Below are 15,559 nucleotides of genomic sequence, written 5' to 3' on the forward strand. Positions count from 1 at the left end.
CTCCTCTCCTCCCGGGACCGAATGAGCTGTTGTGCAATCACTCAGTCAAAGTAAACCGTTAAAAGGTCGAACAGTAGGTCTCATCATTCAATGTGCCAAGTACAACACACTTGGGGTGCCCTCCGTCGGTTGGGTCTGAAGTTCGACACCTTCTGTAGATCGCTTTCATCTCTCGTGGTAACTGCGTTCTTACGAAGAAGAGAAGTCGTTCAGAGGTACACAGCACGTGGTCGCTCTGGGCCTGGACCCCAGCTCGGCCTCACTCGGGAGCGTGTGTGGAGCCACGCGATGCCTCATCCAACAGCATCGGCAGGCGTTGAGCGGCAGAACTTATTTTGAACGGCGGTAAGAAGCCAAGGATGTGCATGACCTTTTGTACTGAAAGGAGAGAGGAAAATCATTCCGCTCTCGGAGGAAACGGCACACTCGGAATACAGAGCTGGGTCCGGTCACGGCTCCCGGCCGCGTTCACACTGCCGTAGAGAAGGAGCAGAGGGGAGGGAGGGTCGAAATGCCAACTTCTTGAGGAGGAGACTCAGAGGACTCCCAGGGCTCCCTGTGCGCCGGGCTCTGCGCCGAGTGCTCTCCGTGCACAACCGTTCCATGCACAAAAGACCGCCAGTAGCTACCTACTCTTTTACCCCTAAGGCCGGCCACAAAATAAGGGGCTTTAGGCGCAGAGGCTGAACCGTTTGTTCTCTGTTAGAGACCCGCTGTGAGGCAGGTCAGGCGACGCTTGAGCTCGGCTCTTCTGGTCCCAGACACCTGCACCTGGGGGCTAGTTTCCTGGGGCCGCGCACAGCGTCACCACTGGGCGGCTTCAACCAACAAAACTGATTCTCTTACGGTCTGGAGGCCAGAAGCTTAGCGTTAAGGAGTCAGCAGGACCATCCCCCCTCTGAAAGCTGTAGGGAGGATCTCCCCTTGTCTCTTCCTAGGTTCTGGTGGTTCTCCAGCAGCCCTGGGCTTTCGTTGGCCCGTAGCTGCAACTGTCCAATCTGGGCCACTGTCCTCACACGGGCTTCTCCCTGTGCCTCTGACTTCACGAGGCCTTTTTCTCGTGAGGACACAGGTCAGGTGGGATTGGGGCCCACCCTACCCCAGCACGATATGATCAGAACTGCTTACACCGGCAACCACCCTATTTCAAAATAAGCTCACATTCTCAGGTAGTGGAGGTTTGGGCTACCACATGTCACTTTTCGGAGGACACAATTCAGTCCCGAACAACAGGTTGTGCTTATTGGTAATTATGGGACTCAGACCCACAGAGCTGAACCCGGCTGAACTCCAATATCGATGAACTTCAAGAATGACTGTTTTCATTGTGTATATAAACCACAATTTCTTTATCCATTCATACACAATGGAGTACTACGTGGCGATGAGAAAGAATGAAATATGGCCCTTTGTAGCAACGTGGATGGAACTGGAGAGTGTGATGCTAAGTGAAATAAGCCATACAGAGAAAGACAGATACCGAATAGCCATACAGAGAAAGCCATACCGATAGCCATACAGAGAAAGACAGATACAGAGAACTGGCGGCTTTCATGGTGCCAAACACAAGCATGGAGCCCAAGGCTGATGTCCTTAGAAAGAACTTTATCTTTTTTTTTTAATTGAAAGACACTGCCACCCAATTCCCCCGATTATAATGCCTCACTGCAGACATTTTGGTGAGACGGGAAATTTTCCTAAGCTGCTCGCAGTCCCCTAAATACTTGCACCTTTACTTGGGGGCGGGGGTGAGGCTGGCTCACACACACCTAACCTTACCTTGGCATCACTAGGCTTAAAAGAGAGAAGTGAAGAACTTTACGATATTCTGGGCATTTGTGCAAGTCGGGGTTATTAGCACAGACTTCATTCTGGATATTAACTGGACGCCTTTCATTTCCTCAGGAGCCCTTGGATCTTGGAGGTCACCCTAGAGCTTTGTCTTTTCAACCCACCTACGAAATCTTAAGGTGGAGTTAGGACAACAGAATCGTTACCTACCACAGGGTTTGGAACCTATTTTAAAATGGTGCTGTCAGTTAGGGACCTTCACTTTTGCAATGCCAGGGATTAGAAACCTGGACAATGACTTTGACGAACATCTTAGCAGGGACTTACGGGCAGCAACTTTCACAAAATTTCCTTGACTTTGGGAGATGTCCTCACTTCCCTTCACTGGGCATAAAGGACACGTCTATTTTCATCTTATGCGACGAGTGCCATACGGCCCGTGCTAGGTGGGCCCTGTTCTAAGTACTTCTTTTGCCAGGTGAGGAAATCTTGCCAGGTCTACCTTCTGCCTGGAGGAAGTCACAGAGACCCACGGGCTCCGGTTTAACTTAGTTTTGACTTGACAGTCAAACATAGGTTTGGCTCAAGAGGCGAAAACCTCTCCTCCTCTCTAGGTTTCGGGCATCAGTCCCCTGTCCCCATCCCCACGGTTTTGTGACAAGCCTCCCCGACCGTTCACAGCTTCACTTTGCTGAGTATGACTCCGCAGAGTGGGTATAGCCCTGGTGGGACAGCTCATCGTGGGGTCAGTAGAGGGAGGTCACAGGCTGCAGTCCTCCGCAGACCCCTCGTTCACATGCCAGGGGTGATGCTGACTGTGGGTGACACATTAGCAGGGCCATAGGCCGGACACCTCCATTCGACCTCTCTGTGTGGTCCCAGCTTCCTCCCAACATGGCGGCCAGGTTCCCAGGGTGAATGTGTTGGGAGAGGGTGCCCAGCAGAGGGCGCCTTGCCTTCTCTGAGCTGGCTACAGTCCTCAAGAAACGGAGCATCGTATTTATTTCTATGAATAATTGGCATGTCCCGGAGCCCTGCCAATGTCAGCGGGAGAAGTTGTGGACTTCAGCTCTTGATGGGGCACCTCAAGCCTCCGGAAGAACATGAGACTAGAAACACCTTCTTAGCTCTTTTAGGGAAATGCAATCTCTTGGACACCTGAAGTTCAAGTCAACATACACCAGCTATGCAACCTCGCTTTTAGCCTCATTCGCACTTAGACACAAGTCAAACAAATATGTTCATTTTTTTTTTTGGTGATTTCCATATTATTTATATTTTTCTTCGGCATGACAAGATGCTTCTTCTTTACATTTAGTCAACCTTTGCTATCCTATTCCAGCCTTCCACGCTGCCTTGCCTTGCAAATCTAATATGCATTAATGGAAACACTGCCCATCCGTTTCCCTAAATTCCTCTTTTCTCTCCTTTCCTCTATTCTCTCAATTTTTTTTCAATATTCTCTCTAAATTCCTCTATTCTCTCAATAATTTCAGAATCACAAGAGAACTTGAGGGAGGGAAAGTTTAGTGGCCACGCAATCTGCCGCTGTTACTTACAGATGGAAAATCAAGTTTCCAAGAGAAGGATACAGGCAGCCAAGGGGGAATATAATCCAGGTAAAGTTTCTATTTCCCAACACTGACACTGGAGTATCTGATAGACCCCTAGTCTCCAACTTCCTTGTTGTAAACCAACGGTGACACCAGAATTTCTAAAGCTCCTTTGCCTATGTATGTGTGTATGTGTGTATGTATCTAGCCAGCTGTCAATCAGCTCTCATTCAATGCTCTATCTCAACCAAGAGTTTTATTGCAGTTTTTAGAACATGGCATACAGACATATATTGGGAAGCAATATGCTTTGGTGACTCAGGAAGCACTTTTCAAATACTTCAAAAACCTAACCACGGTGTGCGTGCACAAACACACACACACACACACACACACACCCCTCTATATTGCCAGGCAGGAAGTGAGAATGATTTCCCCAGATACATTCTCCTCTAGCACTCTGAACACTGTTGAATGCCACATTCAGGTTTCGAAGCTGTGATTTTCGTGCTGCGGTCACATGACTCCAATTCCTGCTGGGTGACTTGGGTCCCCTGCGCTGACCGATGCAGTGATTTGCGGGGCGGGGTGACCAACGGGGGGCGCGGAGCTGAAGAGCGTCCCTAAGTCGATTCCTTTCGTCTCTGAGGAAGCGGGAACAAACGGTTTTCTCATCTCCTGGCTCCCTGCCTCTCCGTCAGCCTCCCGGGAAACGCACAGTGACTTTGACCGCACGTTGCAAGCACTTTGTTTCCCGGGACTTACCACAGACTCCCGTCTGGCCAGTGGGACGGAGCCTGCAGCGTGCGGGAATCGAGCGATTGAAAGGTCGTTGTCTAGCACAGGGCGAGCGTGGCAAAGCTTCCGAATAAAGCGACTTTGCATATACCCACACCCCACGCTTCCCCTCGGGCTCAGGTTTCACACTCGCAAATTGAAACGTCAGCCTGAGAGTCTGCGCTGTTCAGCTGCACAGTCTCCTCCTCGGCCGGGCGAGTCTGAGCTCGGGGCTTCCGCGGAGGTGCCGCCCACGGTGGTGACGCACCAGCCCCGTCTCTGCCGCCAGGATGTGCTGTGGCTCCCGCAGGACACGGGGACGGTGTGGCACCGCTGTCCCACGTGCAGCAGTGCGGGGAGGGCCGCTCCGGTCACACACCTACTGGGCGTCCTCCAGCCTCGTCAGCCGTTGGCATTTCTACTCGCCTGCGCCACGCGGAGTCCTTCGAACTTTGTCGCCGAGCCTGCGCCAGCGTCTTAGGACATGTGTGTACCATCTGGCTCACACGGCTGCTTTCGAGACCTGAGACAGTGGGACCTGGGAGGTCCGTCTTGAGCCCAGACGTGTCAACGCAACCAGAGGCCAAGGGACCAAAACGACTGTGCTAAGTACCCCCCCCCCCAGAGACAGCTTCGAGGCACAGATTCTAGAACCACCCACCACCACACATCAGTCTTCCCCAGATGTGCGTGCCTTCCCCACTGAGGCACAGGTTGCTTTGTCCTCAGAGAGCCGACGCTGGAGGTCACAAGCCCCTTCTTTTGTCGGGCTGGGCCGCACAAGGCCAATGGTGCTGGGGACAAGGCGGCCTCACAGAGAAAGAGGGTGAAGGAGAAGGGAAAAGGGGAAAATGGGGGGCAGACCAGTCTTATAACGACGCACCCTGGAAAAAAAGCTTGCCGTCCTGCCAGGAAAAAAAAAAAAAAAAAAAAAAGGAATGCTTTTGCTAATGCGAAAACATCTTTAGAAATGTCTAAAATCATCCCGTCAAAACATGCAGGTTTTTCAAACTGGTCGAGCCAGAATCTTCAGGAAGACCCCTCGTGTTCTCCCTTGGCTGAAACCGTCAACCTTGACCCGTGGGACCTCGGGCAGCGTCCAGACCCTTCCCGATGCCCCGCACTTTCCAGGGCGATGCTTTACGTTTCCACCGTGTTTTCACGTCCCCTTCTGTCTGCGGAACATCACCTCACTCTGCCTGTTCGGCTCTGGACTCCTGCAGGGATTGTGTCACCGCCGAAAAGCGGGGCCCACATGTTCGGTGACCTTGCCTTCGCTGCTCTTCCCCAGCTCGAGTGCTGCAGACAGACCGTGTGCACGGAAGGGGGGTCCTCGGCTGCGGTGCTGTTGGCCTTCCCAGCAGGGGGTCGAGACGCACTCTGGCATCAGGGACCGGGAGCTCAAGCCCATGGCGAGCTAGCGGCTGTCCAGGCAAGGCCGTCGGAAGGGGGCCCGGCTCTGGGCCCTGAGGCCCGCACGCAGTCCCCGTGCTCTGCCCCGCGGTCCAGTGGTGATGCGCGTCTAGCTTCGCCTTCCCCTGCCGCCCCCGAAGGCCGAGCGCCCCTTCGGGCCCTCCCTGGCTCCGCCGACCCATCGGGTCCCGCAGCAAGAAGAAACGGTTGGCGACTGTCCCCAGCTCTCCGCCTGGGCGTTGGCCTGAGGGAGACAGGTGCTGTCGGCCTGGCTCCAGACACGGGCACACACCCCAGAGAGCCCCCGGGGGGCCGGGCCCGCGCGTGTGTTTTCCCTGTATGTGTTATTCCTTTCGCCCAAGAGCACCCGCGTTAATTAGGGCCCAATTAAGCCACAAGGAACATCTAGCTCTTGTTCATTCCCGATTCGTGAACAAACTAACTGGTGATCAGGGATCCTGATCTCGAAGGCGCGGAGGAAGGAGCAGTTTGCGGGGGCCGCCGGGCCTGGTAAACTCAACAGATGCTTTAGAAAGCCCCTGGGGCCCGGGGACCTGTCTGTCTGTCATTTTTCCTGCGTCCGGTGCTTACTTGATAGCATTTTAAGTAACAGCCCCTGTAAACTGTTGATCCGAGGACTCGGCGTTCGAGGACAGGGCTGGAAGGGGCTTGCTGAGGGGCAGTCTGGCCCCTCTTTCTGTGGATTGGCCTGTGAGAACGACGGGCCTCCTGTCGGTCAAGTACTGGCCTGTCCTGCAAGTTGTGGCACGCTGCAGGCTGGGCGAGACTCACCGACCGGGCCTCCAGGGCAGGGCCCATTGGCCCCGTCAGTGTCTACACAAGGTGCCTCTGAATGAGAGCTTGGGAACCTCTTTTCTACCAAAATCACATTTACACACACCTATGCATGCCTACATATTTATATAATAAATATATAATATTATATAAATTATAATTATTATATATAAATATATAATATATAAATTATATAAGGTATATAACATTATTTATAAATTATATAAATTATATATAAATTCATTTATAATTTATTAATTTATATAATATATAAAAATTATATATAGCATTATATATAAATGATCTACAATTATATATAAATTATATACCATTACATAATAAATACATAACATATAATGTACAATGTGTGTTATATGTTCTATATTCTATGTATATACACACACCTACATACACACACAGATATACATATATGAGATATTTAAGTACACTTTATCTATTATATATTCAGTATATAGGGGAGCCTGGGGGGGCTCAGTCAGTTAAGTGACTGACTTGCTTTCAGTTCAGCTCACGATCTCGCGGCTCGTGAGTTCGAGCCCCACATCGGGCTCCATGCTGATGGCGCAGAGCCTGCTCGGGATTCTCTCTCTCTCTGCCCCGCCCCTGCTGGCGATTTCTCTCTCTCTCTTTAAATAAATAAACTTAAAAAATATATATATATATAAATACATTTAAGTTATATTTAAAATGCAATACCGTTGGAATTACATGGCATAGAAAAAATGAAGATCTGGTTATTTTCTGTTAACTATATATGGTCTATCATATATAAATACAGATCTACACAGTATCTTGCGAGAAATGCATCTCTCCTTCTCTGAGGAATTTTGATGTCGATTTTTAAGGAAATATAGTACAAGCTGTGCATTTCGACGGCATTTGGAGAGAGTATTCGTGCATTTTGGAACCCCATATACGTCTCCCTCACGTAGCATTTATACACGCAGTGATTTATGCCAGGCAAGGATCACACAGCAGTGACAAGGAGAAGCTAGCGACCAGCGTTTCAATTTTCGGGGAGAAAATGAGAGCTCAGAAGCATAACGTCGACTGATGTTCCGAATCCCAATCCTTGATTAGATAGGAGACCGTCTCCTAGGAAATATGCAAATAGAGAGGAAAGGAAAAAATCAGTCTACAGACTCCGGCCTCAAAAAAAATCACACTCGATCTAATTCCACTAAAGAAAAAAACAGGTAGAGGGAATCCCAGGAAACACATCCATGAGGACGTCTCCGCTTTGATTTACTTATTTACGAAGGTGCGGGAGTCGCTCAACCCCCCCCCCCCCCCCGTGAGCGCCAGGCTCACGTAATCTGGACCCGATCCACCTCTCCAGACAATTGCGGCTGCAACTTTACGCCTCCCCCAACGGCAGGTATAAAATTCGGCCCACCCCGGCGACACACCGCTAATTAAGCTGAGCTGCTGGTGTGGAGAGAACAATGATGTCGACATCCAGGCCTCGGGGGAGGGAGTTTCAAATCTCAGTCAACACCCGGGGCCCCCAACTCCGGTCTTAAAGGGAAACGCGCCCACAAGCTTCTGCAGGTGGCGCCCCGTCCAGGCAGGTCTTGCTGCGATGTCTGTTAACTGCGCTCCGCTGTCTGCGCCACCCGGGGCGGGGGGAAACGGTCTCACGCACTATGCGTGGGCCGATCTTCCTTCCTCTTGGAGGTGCAAGAGCCCAGAAGGATCCCTGGGACTTTGTGGTTTGGGACCCGGGGGGCGTAGAAGACAGCACTGCCTACAGCTCCGGCTCCTGGTGCCCGGACTGTCCTGGACGCACAGTGTCGTCGCCCCACCAGACACGTGGAGAACATGGGGCGGGACCCCGGCTCCTGGTCCGACTACTGGCCCCCGGGCTGTTGGGAACGACCCCGCTCTAGGATTTATGAAACACGCGAAACCGTCTCAGGAAGATGCATTTGCTGAACAAGGGAGCAAGACGCGACCTGGAGAAAGCTCAGAGGACGTCCAGGTCCTCGGTCCTGAGGAAGCTGGGCCACGATCGCGTCGCTCGGGCAAGACCGAGGCACATCTACCCCTTCCTCCAGGATCCCGGCCCACAGCAACCCGCTACAATCCCACCCTCTGCGACAGCAAGGTGTCTGACCACCGGCTCCGTGAGGAGTCAGGACCTGGGAAAAGAACACCTTCCATTTTCACTGGAAGGTTGTAATCCGTGAATTTGCCAGTTTCTTTCTTTCTTTCTTTCTTTCTTTCTTTCTTTCTTTCTTTCTTTCCTTCTTTCTATAAGAAAAGTGCCAGTTTCTCAAAACAGAAACAAATAAACAAACAAGAACAACACAAAACAAAACAAAACATGCAAGGAATGTTGATAGCTACCCTGGGTTTGTCTGCGTACGTCCCGTCGGGAGAGTTTCTTCTGCAGACCAAGAGCGGCCGGCAGCTGCAAGATATTAAAAAGCGGATTAAATAGTGATGTAAAAACACATGAATAAGAGTGTGTATATTACAAGGGCTTAGGGCTGTGACGTTTAGTTTTTATTTAAAAATGTTGACATGAAGACAGTATCCCAAACCAGCACCTTCATGGATAAACTAAGAATTTAACTGGCAGAATACAAGCGTATGTAGACGATAAGCCCACAGATGTCGCCATGTACGTGTGTAAGGCTCAAGTGTGTGCACACAGGTACACCTGCATTTTGCTTCCTAATGTGCATAAGTCTGGGAGGTAAATAGGTTATGCCCTAAGTTACTGCCCTATCCAATCTGATATAATACTGAGGTTCCTTCTTTCCACTCCCCCCCTCTCCCTTCTTCCCCCTCTTCCCTCCTCCCTCCAACACTAATTATCTAATACATGACAGATGTGGATCCAGGTATATTAGGAGATCCAAACACCACTACTCCTGGGCGACTCAGTCGGTTGAGTGTCTGACTCTTGATTTCATCTCAGGTCATGATCTCATGGTTTGTGGGATCGAGCCCCACGTTGAGCTCTGTGTTGACAGCATGGAGGCTGCTTGGGATTCTCTCTCTCTCTCTCTCTCTCTCTCTCTCTCTCTCTCTCCCTCTCTCTCTCTCTCTTTGTCCCTTTATCCCTCCCCCACTCAGGCTCTCTGTCTCTCTCAAAATAAATAAATAAACTTAAAAAAAAAACCCAACTAGTCTCATGGAGTCTATAGTGTAACAACTGAGAATAATACAAAGAACATGACACGCACACTGTGTAGATGCACATTTTAATTCGATGGCATAAGACAAGTGGTAGTCACACATAGGATTTGGAATCGGAAGTTCTAGGCTCAAATCTCATCTCTGTTGCCAGCTGCCTGTGTGACCTTAGTGAGCTGAATTTTCTTCTAGGAAATAAAATTATATTTATACTATGCTTCACAGGAATAATATAAAGTTCGAGGGACTAAGGCTGTCAAAACATCGTGTAAAAATCCACAACCTCCAGTAATGCATATACACCGACATAGGCCTAGAGAAGTCGACCTTTAGCCCAGCATTGAAGGAGAATCAAGGTTTCTAGAGGACCAGGAAACAGACCATTGAGGCCGCATGACCAGTCTCAGTGCAGCTAAAGTTTGGACCGTTGTGTGTGGAGCGGTTGGCCAGCTCCCAGACGGTAAGCAAGTGTTTGGATGTCAAGGGCTGAGAGTAAACACACACACACACACACACACACACACACACAATGCGACTGTATCACAGAGATCCTCTGATGCTTTGCTAAGGGACTCAGCTCATTTCTGATCAAGGCAATGACACTACCGATCTGTATTCCAAATGGCTCATGCCTGCAGGAGTGGGAAGGGCCTGGAAAAGTATAAGGCAGGGAACAGTCCACCTGGAGATCAGGTGCAGGTCAGTAGGCTTCCAAGTGGGGCCCTAGAGGGCACGAGCATCACCAAGTGATCGGCGTCCGAGAGCTACCATCGAGTGCCACAACCTGGGTGGCTTAAAACAACAGAAATTCATTCTCTCACAGCCCCGGAGACTATGTCCAAAATCGAGGGGTCTCGAGGTCAGCTCCTTCTGAGGCTCTGAGGGAAAATCTGCAACTTGTTCTTCCCGGCTTCTGGTGCTTTGCTGGCCATCTCTGGGTATCCATTGGCTGGTAGACACATTGCTTCAGTCTAGCATCACGTGGAACTCTCCCCGAGCGTCTCTGCATTCAAATTTCCCTCTTCGTAGCATAAGGACATCGGTCATTAGATTAGGACGCACTCTAGTCCAGTGACCTCATCTGAGCTTGATTATATCTGCAAAGACCCTATTTCTAACAGGGCTTTGTCCACAGGCTCGAGGGTTTAGGAGGCCAATGCATCTTTTGTGGGGCACCATCCACCCCAGAACACTAGGATCTTGTTTGAAGTGAAAGATGGTTTCCTCCACCCCTGACCTGCTGAATCAGCTCCCAGCGTCCGGCCCCGTAACCTGTCTTTCCCCAAGACCCCAGGGATCCTGGTGCTCACTCACATGGGAAGACCCCCTTCCTGGGGCACGGAGAGAGGAGATTGAAAGGGATGGACATAGCGTATGTGGGGAAGAATAAATGGCCTGCTGCTGGGACGGGTGAGGAAGAGAGGGAGAGAGCAAGGAGAAGGGTGGGTATTTATTCAGAATTATTTGAGTTCACTGAAACTTGGAGAAGCAATTGAAAAAAATATTTGATTATAGAGTTTATAGGGCAAATCCAGAGAAGCGAGGGTAGGTTATAAAAGCCACCATGAACCGAGCGAACTATGGCCTTCCCACCTTTCTCTCCTTCTCTCTCTCTTTCTCTCTCCATCTTTCTCTTTCCCTGTGTCTCTTCCTCCCTCTCTATCTCCCTCTCTCTCCCCCCCTCCCTTTCCGCCCCTCACCTGCTTTCCCTCTTGGTGTGTTCACCACCTCTCCACGCTGCCTGTGTGTAAGCAAACAGCAGGGACCACGGACATCGGTGAGTCCCCATTCTGGAGATGACTTCCCAGGGGATGGGATCTATCTGGCATGACTTGGGTGCAGGCTCCAACTCTAAGAGCCCTCATCTGTGCTGAAGGATGGGGTCACTAGGGTCAGCGTGACTGCTGAGACCAGGCACGTGGGTGTGGGTGATGCTCCCCGAGAAGGAAGTTTCACAGGCCAGGTAGACACCCCAGGACAACTCACACCGGCCAGACCTCTGAGCCCCTGCTCCTTCTACTGGCCTCTGATGACCTCTCAAGTGAAAGAAGTCTCACCGTAGTCTAGGGAGTTTGAGTAGATTTTAGAAATTGGAGGACTAGGTAGAATTTGTGGTTGGGTCTCGAGTAAGAGAGAAGACTACAGATTGGAACTGATTAGGATGAAAGATAAAAAAGCCAGAGATGAAACCAGCAGACAGCAGAGGTATTTCAGGAGCCAAGACCAAAATAAATAAGCACGGAGACAGCTCAGCTTAAGGACGCGGTCGGTCTCCCATGTCTGGGTCACAAGAGGCTGCACCAAAGGGCTCATACTGCAGGATTGGGGGATGGCACCACACGGAGAAAGAAAACTAAACTAGGATGTAAGCTGGCCATTTGGTAGTGATTCTCTCCCGAGACAAAACACGGGAAGGAAAATCTAACGCGTGTATCTGTCTCTAACGCCAGAGCGGTATCCGAAATACTTTCCCAAAAGAACGAAGGGTGGGTGGACATCAGAAGAGCTGGCCACAGACGGCGTCGCTACCTGCTGGCTCTGTGATCTGAGAAAAGACTGCTTCTTCCAACTCAGTCTTTTGTGGGGAAACGGCGAGGTTGTACCACGTGACCCCCGGGGTCCCCTCTGCCACTTAGGTCCCGCTTTCTCACGAGCGCTTAAAAGAATCTCTAGTTTAGTGTCGCTTTGAGCTACCTTGTTCCAAGAAAGAAAATTTAGAAAGAAAACAGGAATCCAGGTAAAAACAACGGGGAAAGTTGCCGTGAGGGTTGAGCCGACTGCAGGAAGTTCCCAATCCTTACTCTGTATGGACAAGAAGAGAGGAATTCTCTGCTTTTTCACACATCCAAAAAATCCTTCTGAATGTGCAGTCAATCAGGCACATAGTCACCCGGTCCTCGACGCACGCTGTGAGGAAATGACTTGATTTATTTACTTGATGTACTTAAAGCATTCCGCTGGTCTGAGAGTTAGCGGATGCATGGAGAAAATACAAATCCAGCACTTAGAGGAAATGCTGCTGGTAACAGCCCCTGCGAAGCAGAAATACACATCAGCAGCGATTGGACACAGCGAGTGAGGAAATCGTTGATATGAACCACATGGGGCTTCTTGGACGAGTAAACCGAAAGTCAATTATAGTCACCCATCCTTGACTGTAATTTCATTAATTCAAAAGCTGACGGTTCTACCCTAAAAGGGCCTCCCGTGCCACATGCTTCAACCTTTCTCTAGACAGACGACGCCACGACCAGACAAAGACCAGAAAGGAAGATGACCTTTGTGAATTTTTACCGGGTGCTTCATGACATTGCACGCTTTTTGATACATTTTTTTCAGTTTATTTCTTTATTTTGAGAGAGAGAGAGAGAAAGAAAGAGCACGAGCAGGTGGAGGGGCGGAGAGAGAGGGAAAGAGAGAGAATCCCAAGCAGTCAGTGTGGAGCCTGACACGGGGCTTGAACCCATGAAACTGTGAGACCAGGACCTGGGCCAAAAGCAAGAGACAGACACTCCACTGACTGAGCCACCCAGGCAACCCCAACTGCATGCTTTTCAACATGGGGTAGGTGAAATCATCCCGATCGCACACGAGGATCTGAATTTAGAGAAGTCAAATGGACTTACGACACAAGGTAACACAGTCTATAAGGTGTGAGCCTGGAGTCCAAGATGTGATTTCCAGGCTGGAAATCCATTTTAACGATGGTGGTCAGGAATGAGGATAACTTTACTCTTTGTAAGTAATATTAATAATACTAATAATAGTAATAAATAAGAATAAAGTTCACTTTAGACATAGTAAAAACCCTCCCTTCATTTGTACAGATCTTATACCCCATCTCATTCAATTATTACAGCCGTTCTGGCCGACGGCGCGAACACACTTTGCAGGCGTGATCGCTCAGAGAACCTTAGCGACTCGTGGATGGTCAAATAGTCCGCGTCTGGGCCAGAATCTGAATCATGCCCTCCTGACACCTGGTCCAGTGATCTTTCCCAGAACCTGCAGTACCTAGCGTATCAGCAGGAAATAAGGTTTCGACCTAAAGTGAGCATGACTGTATTTCTGGCGAACTTGAAGTATATCGGATTTGAACACCAGAGAGGAGAATCGAACAATAGGGCCTTGCAAAATGCTGCAGCTCTAGGGGATAGTCGGGGCCGGCCCTCGCTCACCCGCAGCTCCTTTCAAAGTGAAGTCCACTTTCAAATGACTGGATGCTAAACAGAAGTCCGAATGCATCTCCGTAGCTTGGCGTTCCCCACGACGGCAACAGCTGAGATGCCCTCCGAGGCGCTGCTGTTATTCTTGCGACAGCCTGACGCAGCCCGTGTGATTAATTGCCGTGAGGAAATAGAGCCCGGGCCGTGGGGGTCAGAATGGAGCTCTGCCTCGTTTCCCAGTCTGTATTTTCCCCCAATAAACTCAACCGATTGCCCTGCTGGATGCGGCAGACGTTCCCCTTTATGAACTGCTTATTCTCACTTTTAATGAGACTCTAACGTACATATATGTTTAGTGCATCTTTGCTCCCCGAAAGGGGCCTCCCAAGCCATTTGGTCACAGAAGAGGCTCAATCCAGGACCCGTGAACCCACGGACAAGCTAAATCTGCCACGTGGACCCAGGCAAACCCAGATTCCCGCGCCAGCTTGGATTTGCATTCTGTGTCTTCGTTGCACACACACGTACGATGCACTTACACGTATGCCACACGCACGCACACGTGTACGTACGTGTGCACAGACACACGGGCATAACCCCCACACCCAAACATATATGCATACACATAATACATACACCACACACCCACACCCGCATTTTCATCGCAAGATGTAAAACTAAAACGTAACAGATCGCTGTCTGCTGCAGGTGGAAAGATTTCTCGGCGTCTCCTTCTGCGTCTGTGTCCTGTCGCTGCTCCGAATGCCCCTCCCATTGTGGCGCTCTGTATCTATCTGTCCTCTGCTGGCAGGTCTGTTTTTAGGAGCCACCCCGGGGCAGCCCCACATTCTGATATGGTGGAGCAAGCCGATCTATTTTAGGCGGAACGTCTCTGTCCTGGGTCCCGGGGTTCATTACCTGAATGCTGGCCTGTGACTTTCTTCTAAGGTTCTGCGTTTTGGGTGCTTTCCTGCTGCACACTTTGTCCCCAGTCTCAAGATTCAACACACTTCTGGGAGGAAGACAAAATCAGGGTAATTTTTTAAAACAAAATTGTAGATGAGGGGCACCTAGGTGGCTCAGGTGGGTAAGCATCCTACTTTGACTCCGGTAACGATCTCACGGTTCGTGAGTTCGGGCCCCATGTCGGGCTCTATAGTGATAGTGTGGAACCTGCTTTGGATTCCTGGTCTCCCTCTCTCTCTGCGCCTCCCCCGCTCTCTCTCTGTCTCTCAAAAATAAATAAAATAAAACATTAAAAAATTGTAAATGAATACTCCCTCATTCTGGTCCTCTAAAATACCTGGTCCAGGAGTCTTTGGAAGACAGATAAAACCTTTCTCACATGTTAGTTTGAAAACAGTGCAGTTACCTGTGTGTCTTCTCTGAGAATCTTTTAAATGGCCAAGGACATTACATTTATCAGTTAGACTCGAGCTTAAGTAACGCCAGGTCCTCAGGATGCAAAGACGAAAAAGACAACTTCAGGAAACGTGGACAATAACATGTCGAGTTAGGTACAAAACCTTTCGATCTACCTCGAGCGTGTATACACGTAAGACCTCGCGGATGTGTGGATGCACGGCCATGACCAGGCGATGGACAGAGTGGTCGTGTCAGTACTTCCAATTCCTTCCAACTAAGGCCTTGTGCAACCCTCGCGCGGCACGTACAAGGGAAACATTCGTGTCCTGTTCTCGTTCAAATGATTTTCCTTTTCCATCTGGTCCGGTGCCCGATCCCTGCGGCAGCACTTGGCAAACTCTTTGTGTAAACGGTCACTTAGTAAATAGATCGGGCTTTTAGGGCCGCACGGTCTCCGTTGTAACTTCTCAGCTCCGCTGGGCACCAGGCAGAGCGCCAACAAGTGAGCGTGGCTTCTTCCAGGAAGACTCTATT

This window comes from Panthera uncia, assembly GCF_023721935.1.
Source record: "Panthera uncia isolate 11264 chromosome A3 unlocalized genomic scaffold, Puncia_PCG_1.0 HiC_scaffold_12, whole genome shotgun sequence".
In the NCBI taxonomy this organism is placed as follows: Eukaryota; Metazoa; Chordata; class Mammalia; order Carnivora; family Felidae; genus Panthera; species Panthera uncia.